The sequence below is a fragment of the Lethenteron reissneri genome, chromosome 33 (assembly GCF_015708825.2).
Source record: "Lethenteron reissneri isolate LAM-NWPU_2019-01 chromosome 33, ASM1570882v1, whole genome shotgun sequence".
NCBI classification, from domain to species: Eukaryota; Metazoa; Chordata; class Hyperoartia; order Petromyzontiformes; family Petromyzontidae; genus Lethenteron; species Lethenteron reissneri.
This window is the reverse complement of record NC_083811.1, coordinates 2,300,563-2,310,746: the sequence shown is the minus strand read 5'-3', so window position 1 is coordinate 2,310,746 and position 10,184 is coordinate 2,300,563.

Here is a 10,184-nt window from a genome sequence, read left to right as displayed (position 1 = left end):
GTGCTGCTGGTAGCGGTGGTGGTGGTTGGTCGTGGTTGTAGGTGTTGTAGGTGGTGGTGCTGCTGCTGGTAGCGGTGGTGGTGGTTGGTCGTAGTTGTAGGGGTTGTAGGTGTTGGTGGTGCTGCTGGTAGCGGCGGTGGTGGTTGGTCGTGGTTGTAGGTGTTGTAGGTGGTGGTGGTGCTGCTGGTAGCGGCGGCGGTGGTGGTTGGTCGTGGTTGTAGGTGTTGTAGGTGTTGGTGGTGCTGCTGGTAGCGGCGGTGGTGGTTGGTCGTGGTTGTAGGTGTTGTAGGTGTTGGTGGTGCTGCTGGTAGCGGCGGTGGTGGTGCTGTGTGAAGTGGGATCGGTAGCGTTAGCGCACTGCGCTACGGGGTTCGATTCCCGCTCGAGGCCAACACCAATTATCTGAACCGGTCCTGGGCCTCCCCTAGGGCGACTTAGCCTCAAATGAGTACCCGGTGCGGTGTCTAAATAGTGGTGCCGGCCACCTACCCCCTCGTGTGTCGTGCCGGCCTTCATAGGTGCTCGCTAACAGCACTTGCCCCAACAGTCTGTTGCAGGCTACGGTTGTACTCGGAGCGCCGGTGGTGCGCTGTGGTCACCAATTGGCACAGCGCGTAAAGAGCGAGAATACCGTGGGCGTGCAGAGCGCGACACGGCGATGGTGAAACGCCTCCGTCTGGCTCAGTCGCTGGGACACTTCGCCACACACGGCGCGTGTAGCCTGTAACAGACTGTTGAGGCAAGTGCTGTTAGCAAGCACTTATGAAGGCCGGCACGGCACACGAGCGGGTGGGTGGCCAGCACCACGCCCGGCCGCCTTTATCTCCCAAGTGGCGATGTTTAACACACGGCACCAGGCACTCATTTGAGGCTGAATCGACCTAGGGGAGACCCAGGACCAGTTCAGATAATCGTCGTCGGCTTTCGAATTCGGATCGCGCCAACTGATGTGCCCACCACTCACCCGCAGTGCCTCGCAGAGCACCCACAACAACAACCGCCATTCGCCACAAAGTGGCGGTGACGTCACCACGACGCTTGTGCCAGGCCATGTGCACCTTGAGGCCACGTGAAGTGTCGAACGCCCGCTGGCAGGAGGTTACGGGGCAAGAGCACACACGCACACACACGCGCGCACACACACGCGCGTCTCGTAATTCGCGGCTGACTGACCTTCACCCGCACGAAACACAAACCCCCACAAACAAGCCGGTCTCTCCCTCTTCACTCAGCCGCCCTCTTCTGCCTGCCGGCGTGGTGGCCCCGTGAGCGGCGAGCGAAGCCCCCAGCGAGTCAGCGCGCCGCGCTATTCTCCACGGGGCAACTGCGGCGGTGGGCTCGGCGTTTGCCTGCCAAGTCGTGCTCGTATCGCATCGCATCGCTGGCCCCTTCACCCGTTAAATATTTTTAGCTCGACACGAGAATTTTTAAAATGAAAAAAAAAAAGCTCGCCCGCAGCCCTCGCAGTTTAAATACAAACAAGCTCTACGCTTCTTTAAAAATAAAGTTTCGTGGGGGTACCACCACCCCACCACCACCCACCATCTCCCCTCCCTCCCTCCTCCTTCTCTACCCTACCCCGACCCACGTCCCTCCATCCGCTCGTCCGTCACTCGGAACGATTGCGAACGTTGTGTGGAGGAATCGCTGGCGTCCGATAAGCGCCGTCAATTAGCGACTGGCGACCGCTCGTCCAACCCCACGGAGGGTGGAGGGGCTGGGACACTGGGAGCGAGGGGGGGGGCTGGAATGATGAGAGGCATGCAGACAGGAACGCGAACACTGCGGCCTCGATACCACCACCCCCCACACCCCCCCCCCCCCAGCAATAGGACGCGATTACTCTCCCACTTATCCACGCGTTCCCGCACATACCTCCTCAACCCCCAGCAGCTTCATACTCTTTGCTTTTCACTTCTCTCGCACGCGGCGACTCGAACCCGCCCTGTCACCCAACTGCTCGCCCATCCAGCGACACACTCACTCACTCACCCAGCCACTCAGTCACCTACCAACGCAGCTTATTGGCCGGCATCGTCATCATCATCATCATCAACTGCCGTGATTATTCACGAGACCGGCAGTCTACGAGGGTAATGTAACAGTGGCGGGCCTCAGAGGCAAAGCGGGTGTGAGTCTGGACAGTGCATGGCTGGCTGGCTGCCGCACACCAAGCAACGTTACATCAGCAGCCGTGGGGCTGCGTGGTGGGTAGCAGAGGCGAGTGCTGGGGGGAATAAATCAATTGTTGGACTGTACTACTATGCTCCGCACCCCCGGTTAGTACGAGTTAGCTACGTACTGCGCGCAAGAAGTTCAACATACGTCACGTGCATGCTCCCGCGTCTATGCTCACCCACTTCAGTGGCCCTGCACTGACCAGGGTGGTGAAGTATGGTCAATTAACCCCCACGACCCGCAACCGCGTGGGAAGGCCCTCGTCCAGCAGTGAACTGACACAAAGGGCCTTTACATGTTAAGCTCACATGTGCTATGGATAAGGGTCCGTTGGCCGAAACGTCGCCTATTATATCGTATTCCTTGTAAGGCCACACACACACGAGGTGGAGGTGCTGACTAACGCGTGTTGAGTGTCGTTGTCGTTGTTGGCTGTGCTCGTGCACCACTGCCAACGCAGCAGCATCACCAAGATCACCAACATAACCCGCTCACGATGTATGCGGTCACGTGTCCATGGTATACTCATTTAATGGGAATCAGATTCAGTCCGGGTGAGAATGGCTTCAAGGTGCGCAGTCGACGGGAACGGCACACGAGAAGGATGATTGGCGCACAATTGCGGTTAGCTCTTGGAAAAGAACATTGCAACCTCGTGGCTTAGGAAGTTGGGACGTCTTGAGTTGCAAATGTTTAAGTCCGGAAGGTAGGGCAGCAGCCAGGCTGCTGGAATAGTGCACGCGTTGTGAACTGTTGAACGACGCTTTGAGAAGGCAATTCATTATTTGTCCAGTCAAAAAAGAAAATATCTCACAATCTAACGCGAACCACGGGTCGGATTTTCACGTACGTATGTGTGTACGTTGAACTTCTTTTGCACCGCACGTAGCCAACCGTGCCAATCAGAGGTGGTTCTCGTTGTTACTAACCGCGGATAAATGATGGTCTGAGGCTAATCCCCGCCGGAATTGTAACCCGCGACTTAATTATGAGATTTTTTTGTTTTTACAAATAGTGCCACGTTAATTGATTTGCTCCTGAGTGACACTTCCAGATCTGATCAGGTGTTGGCGCGTCTGTTGTGCACGTCACGATTGATCGATTGATCGATTAATCGAGTACAATAAAGTCTCGCACTCACGTTCACCTCGCACGTGTGTCGTGATTGTAAGAATCGATTATCGCCGATGAGTACACTCTTCGTTACACACCATTCCACTGTCCGTCAATGCAAGGCCCTGCAAGCCACTCACGGCCCCTGGTGGCCTTGAGTGTGGCCCGTGATGTACGGCCCCTGACAACACACACATCTTCTTGGTTCTTTCGGTAAAGTCACGTAGAATGGAAATAATAAAATAATAAAAATAAAACATAATAAAATAATTCTCACGGCGTTTCGGCCACAACGCAAGCAGCCGTCCTCAGGTGAAGAACAGGTCTGTCAGAAGATGAATCCCTGCAGTCGCGAAAGCTTTAAATCGAAATTTAACACACAAATAGTGCAAACAGCCCCCCCCCATCATCGTGCTGCTGTAAACCCCCCAATGGTGTTAAATGTGTAGCGGCCCTCACATTGACGATGTCCTATCGGCGAACGTAGCCCTCCCCTCTGAACATCAGTGAAGAACTGTGCACTGCGAAGTCGCGTCTCTTAACGCACAACCGCTTATGTGAACAGCAGGGGGCGCGCTCTTACGCTTGCAGGATAAACTCTGTCATGAAAAGGGGGCTCACTTACTGGCTGGGAGCCTGCGGCTTAAGTTGTTCATTACAGACATGGAGATTATGATTGTGGTGGTGGTGGTGGTGGTTATTAGGATGGGCGATGAAACTCACTGTCGTTGCTAATGTCGTTGATGATTACTGTGGCGGCTGGTGATCTTTATTTATACAGGAAAGCCTCACCGAGTGAGTCTCAAGGCTATTTTCAGGAGTCTTACTACAACGGTATGTTTAGCCAATTCTCAATGCATGAGTATCATGCCCACACCTCTCAGCCGCACGCCTACAACACCTGACAAGCCCTGAAGGTTTTTTTTTCTTTCCACGAGTGAATTAACCAGGTTCAGACCTGGTTAGCTGTCTGCGATCTGACGAGATTGGGCGTAATTAAGGTGATCTGACCATAGCGACATAACGTTGCGATGTTCATATCGATGTCGCTTTAAACTCTTGCTGCTGCTACTGCTGTTCTGCTGATGATGATCGTGATGCTTATTGTGCTGCAGCCGATACTTGCTGCTGCTAAGCGTGATGGTGAGATCCTGATGCTACCGCCACTGCCTCTACTGCTGCTAATGCTGCCGCTGATGATGGTGATTCTTCCTCCGTTGCTGCTTCAAATGCGGGTGATGCTGCTGCTGATGAAGACGACGATGTGACGACGCTTCTCCTGCTGATGTTCATGATCGTCGTCATCATCATAATCGTTACGATGATGATGATGTTGCAGCAATGTTTTCCTTCTGGTCGCAGCGAACGATACTTTGTGATGACCGCCGAGTCCCGCTGCTTAGTAATTTCTCGGGCCCACGACCTCTCTCGCCAGCAGCGATGATTCACTTCCTCGCGGCACGCGAACGCAGAGGTTAGTCAACTGATGGTCGCAGCATCACGTTGCCTTACCCCGCATTAAAACATCCATTACCAGGGCGGGGAGGGGGGCAAGCCCTCGAAGCCTCCAAACTCAACCACAAGTTGATGCAAATATAAGAAGATGATTGTGGCGTTGTTCTCTGGTGTAACACCGGTGGTGAGACGATGTCAGAGAGAAGGCTTTTCTGTCTCTAGTGCAGCCCAATCAGTTGCAAAGACCATGCGTACATTACCAGAGCACGTGTGTTGGCATGTTTTGCCACATGTACATGTGGTTCATGCAGATTTGATGCCTTGTTTAGTGCTTTGAACACCTTAGCATCTGCGTTGTTGCCAGGAAGGGTAAAAGCCTATTCTTACACATATATGTACAGTGAGGGAAAAAAGTATTTGATCCCCTGCTGATTTTGTACGTTTGCCCACTTTTAAGGGAGTGCTCCTAATCTCAGCTCGTTACCTGTATAAAATACACCTGGGAGCCAGACATCTTTCTGATTGAGAGGGGGTCAAATATTTATTTCCCTCATTAAAATGCAAATCAATTTATAACATTTTTGACATGCGTTTTTCTGGATTTTGTTGTTGTTATTCTGTCTCTCACTGTTCAAATAAACCTACCATTAACATTATAGACTGATCATTTCTTTGTCAGTGGGCCAACGTACAAAATCAGCAGGGGATCAAAAACTTTTTCCCTCACTGTCTTTCATACACAGCATTGGCAAAGAGGTTCCCGTAGATCAGGGGTGGGAACGTCCGGCCCGCGGGCCGTATAAGGCCTGCGAAATCATTTGGTGTGGCCCTGCCAAGGCAGCCGCAGGCGGGACTCGAAATTCAATAAATCTAGGAGCAAACCTGGAAAAGCAGTTGCGAGTAGCAACATCATCAATACCAGCTAACATCACACGCTTCGCCAAAGAAAAGCAGTTCCAGCCATCGCATTTGGCGTGAGTTAATTAAATGTTTGACCAAATATAACGGGCTCATTTTTAAGTTGATAAGTTTGTATGGCCCGCGAATGATGTTTTAAATATCCAAATGGCCCTTGGCAGGAAAAAAGGTCCCCCACACCCCTGCCGTAGATAAACCGCAAAGATTGCGTCTAAACACCGTGACATCGAGCTGCGGCGCCCCCCCAAAGCGCGGGGCCCGGGGCGGTCTCCCCGACTGTCCGTGGACAGCCTCGGGGAGGAAGCGACCCTGACTATTACCCTGCCCCACAACAGATATTGGGCTCTTAGAGCACTTCCCCTCACGATTATTGCGTCCAGGGGGGGGTGGTGGGAGTTGTTTTGGCTTTTCCATCCGAGACAAAAAGGAAAAATCCTCCGTCTGGCAAAACACGGATTAGGAGGTAACATTTAAGGCCCGGGCCAGGAATTGCGAGCGCGGTTTTCCCGTGACGTTCGTTTCGCGAGATAAAGAGGCGAAACGCCGTTCACATGAAAACATCAAATGGGCGCTCGCAAACAGGAAAGCAAATAGCGTGACCTTTGGACGAAATCAATTGCGAAGAATGTGCTGCTACTCATTTTGCCCAAGAGACGAAGATACACGGTGTGTGTGTGTGGGGGTTGCACAAAGGAACACGCGCACAAAAGTAGGTTGTCAATGCACTTAAATGCAGCGTGCGTACGTGACGCATGTGCACGCCGCGTTCCGGCGAATGTCACGCAACTTGACGCACGCGTGGAACTCAACGGCCCTTTCGTGAAACCGCTGCCGGATGAAGGCGTCATGCGGGGTTTGTTTGACCATACTTCACCGCCCTGGTCAATGCCCCTGCTGCGTGTTTGACCATACATCACCACGCTGGTTAATACCGCTGCTGGGTGTTTGGCCATACTTCACCACGCTGGTCAATGCCACTGATGTTAGCCGTTGCCGGGAATTTAACTCTGGTACATGCATGGCATATATGTGCGCATATATACAACTAATTATACGTACACATGGAAAATACAAATTTTTATGTACATATGTGTTCTGTTAAAATATATACTTTGAAAACTAATTTCTTTGTAACTGCTTTTTGTGTTTCGTGTTTTTGTCCTCACCCTCCGCGCACCTCCGATTAGCTCGGTTGGCTACGTACGGTGCGAAAGAAGTTCAACATACATGGACTCCTCTACTTAAGAACGAGTTAGGTTCCAGATGTCTGTTCGTAAGTCGATTTGTTCGTAAGTCCAACTTTACTCCTGTCGATTCAAAACGTGTTGTATGCACACTAAACACGGGGAATGGCTGTAAAAATTGTATAATCTCCTGTAGATGTAGATACCACTGGTTCTTCATGCTCTGCAGATGTAGATTCCACTGGTTCTTCATGCTCTGTAGATGTAGATGCCACTGGTTCTTCACGTTCTGCAGATATAGTAAATGCCACTGGTTCTTCATGCTTTGCAGATGTAGACACCACTGGATGTTCATGCTCTGCAAATGTAGATAACATTGGTTCTTCATGCTCTGCAGATATCGATGCCACCAGTTCTTCTTGCTTTGCAGATGTAGATGCCACTGGTTCTTCACGTTCTGCAGATATAGTAAATGCCACTGGTTCTTCATGCTTTGCAGATGTAGACACCACTGGTTGTTCATGCTCTGCAAATGTAGATAACATTGGTTCTTCATGCTCTGCAGATATCGATGCCACCAGTTCTTCTTGCTTTGCAGATGTAGATGCCACTGGTTCTTCACATTTTGTAGATGCCACTGGTTCTTCACGTTCTGTAGATGTAGATGCCACTGGTTCTTCATGCTCTGCAGATGTAGATGCCACTGGTTCTTCACGTTCTGTAGATGTAGATGCCACTGGTTCTTCACGTTCTGCAGATGTAGATGCCACTGGTTCTTCATGCTCTGCAGATGTAGATGCCACTGGTTCTTCACGTTCTGTAGATGTAGATGCCACCACCGCCATCTGTTGCACTGCGGTTGAACTTACGACTTTCGGTCCGAACAGGCAACTGCATATAGACAGGTTTGTTCGTAACTCTGAAAGTTCGAAAGTCGAATATCCGATTAGCACGGTTGGCTATGTACGGTGCGAACAAAGTTCAACATACATACATGTCCCACAAGCATGCATGATGCCTGAATGGAGACTTGGCCCACGCTCACCAACTCACACTGACCAGCGTGGTGAAGTATGGTCAAACAACCTCCACCACCACCACCGGATGCTGCGTTGAAAGCTCTTCATTGAGCAGCTGACTGAGAAATGAGCTGTAAATGACCACTCTTATACAATCAATGTTACTTGCGTAAGAGATATCACGTGTTAATTTGGGAAAGTGTCACAGAGACCCAAATAAAGGTCCTTTGGCAATGAAGATTCTGGGGGGGATGGGGGGGTGGTTGCGTCACAGAGGGTCTAGTTACGGCTGGCTGGAGTCATGACGGCCTAAACGACGAATGCGGTCAGGATTAGAGCGAGCGGTTTAGGGGATAGCACGTTAGATCATTAAAGGGACGTAATTCGGGTTTAGAGGTTAAATGCAATTTGTAACGCGCGCACGATCTTTAACACGCAAATGACCGTAATTCTGCAGCTTAGTGTTAGGCTGAGTTTAAGGTTATGGATGTAAAACTGGCTTGGGTGAAGGTTCAAGTTAGAATTTGGGGTCATATTCAAGGTTAGAGTAGCAGTGTGAGCTTACGCTTATGGTTCGGGTTTGAATGAATCAGAATCTGTATTGATACTGGAGGAGGAATCTGACGAGATTTAAAACTCTTTTTCACACATGTCCAGTTTAGGGCCGGGTAAGAAAGTTACAACAACAAACAGTACATAAACATGACAGAAGTTCAAAGTACAATGAAGGTAAATAAATCACCCAAACACATACAAATACTACTAAACCATCCTCATCTTATCAGGCAAAGCCTACTGAGGCATTAACTTATTTTTCAGAAGCGACCCGGCTACCACAAATGATAGCTCAACAAAGGGGCCATGAAAAGCAGCAAAATAATCTAAGCAAATCCCAACGCTTGTTTTCTAAGTGAATGTTCAGAGTTTCAGCATAAATATGTCGAAAGTTTCGAGTGAGGATTGGAGTTATGTCCTTTTCAGCATGAGCACGGTTAGACTCGGTGTTATGCCCCCCCACCACCCTGGGGTTAGCAGAGTCGAGTCAGGCCGAGACAGCGGGGCTCGGGCAAGCAAGCATCACGCTGCTGATGATGACACTTAACGTCGAAACCATTCCAGCGTCTGCCCGGCACTGAATCAATGCTGCTGCAAATACACACTCCCAGAAGGCCGCTGTGGAGCTGATGGACTGTGTAACAACAACAACAATCTCTACTTTAGTGGATTTTTTATATGTATGTAGAGAGACAGTAATATGAAGGAGACACTGCCCGCGTATCTAGCTAAGGCTCGGGTCATATCAGCACTCAAAATCCCCCTGGCGTCCACAGAGATCGCTCGCGGTCTCTATCTCTCTGGCAGAGTAACACTTAAATTTCGATTTAAAGCTTTCGTGACTGCAGGGATTCATCTTATTGGTTCTTTCGGTAAAGTCACGTAGAAGGGAAATAATAAAATAATAAAAATAAAACATAGTAAAATAATAGAATAATATAATTCAATTAATTTACTATGTTTTATTTGTATTATTTGTATTATTTTATTATTTCCCTTCTACGTAACTTTACCGAATGAACCAAGAAGAAGAGTAACACTTTTCACCCACTTCTCTCGCATAGTTGTCCACCCCCCACCACCGCCCCCCCCTCCTCCTCCCCCCCGTTGCGGTCTATCGCCGCTATCAGCTCCGCTGCCTTCCGTGACGGGGGGAGGCGGGCGGCGAGACACTGAGCAGAGACGAATTCTGCAGCGCGACCCTCGGAGCGCGCGCCGCGAGCGGCTTCGACAGAGAGTCGCCGACGAGGCTTGGAGACCGAAACGTCGACTTGGTGACGAGGGCGAGACGCGTTGCTGGGCTCGCACTGAACTATGAAAGCCGGCGGAGATCTGAGAGATTGCTTTTGCTGGCACGTGGCGAGTGATGCCTCGTCCGGTCGCGGTTACTCTTCTCACTTTGGCAAACCCGCATCGACCATAGTGGTGAAGTATGTTTAAGTTTCCCCCACGGCCGACACTGCTGCTACGGGGGTTACAATTCCTCGAGATAATCGATGAATTGAATCAATCTTTGGTGGTGGTGAGATTGCAACGTGAATTATACGTTTGTCTTGTTTTGGCTGTCTCGTGCCGCCTTTGTCCCACCTGCTTTGTAAAGTTCTTGCTCGCTCCTTCAGCCCACGTGCAACAACAGCCGAGAGGCTGGCCACGCTAGGTCCGCAAGGAACTGGATTACTGAATCCATCTGTGCGGGTCCCTACCACACAGAGTCAAAACTCTCCAATTCGACGACGAATGCTGTGCTCCTTAACGTCCATGC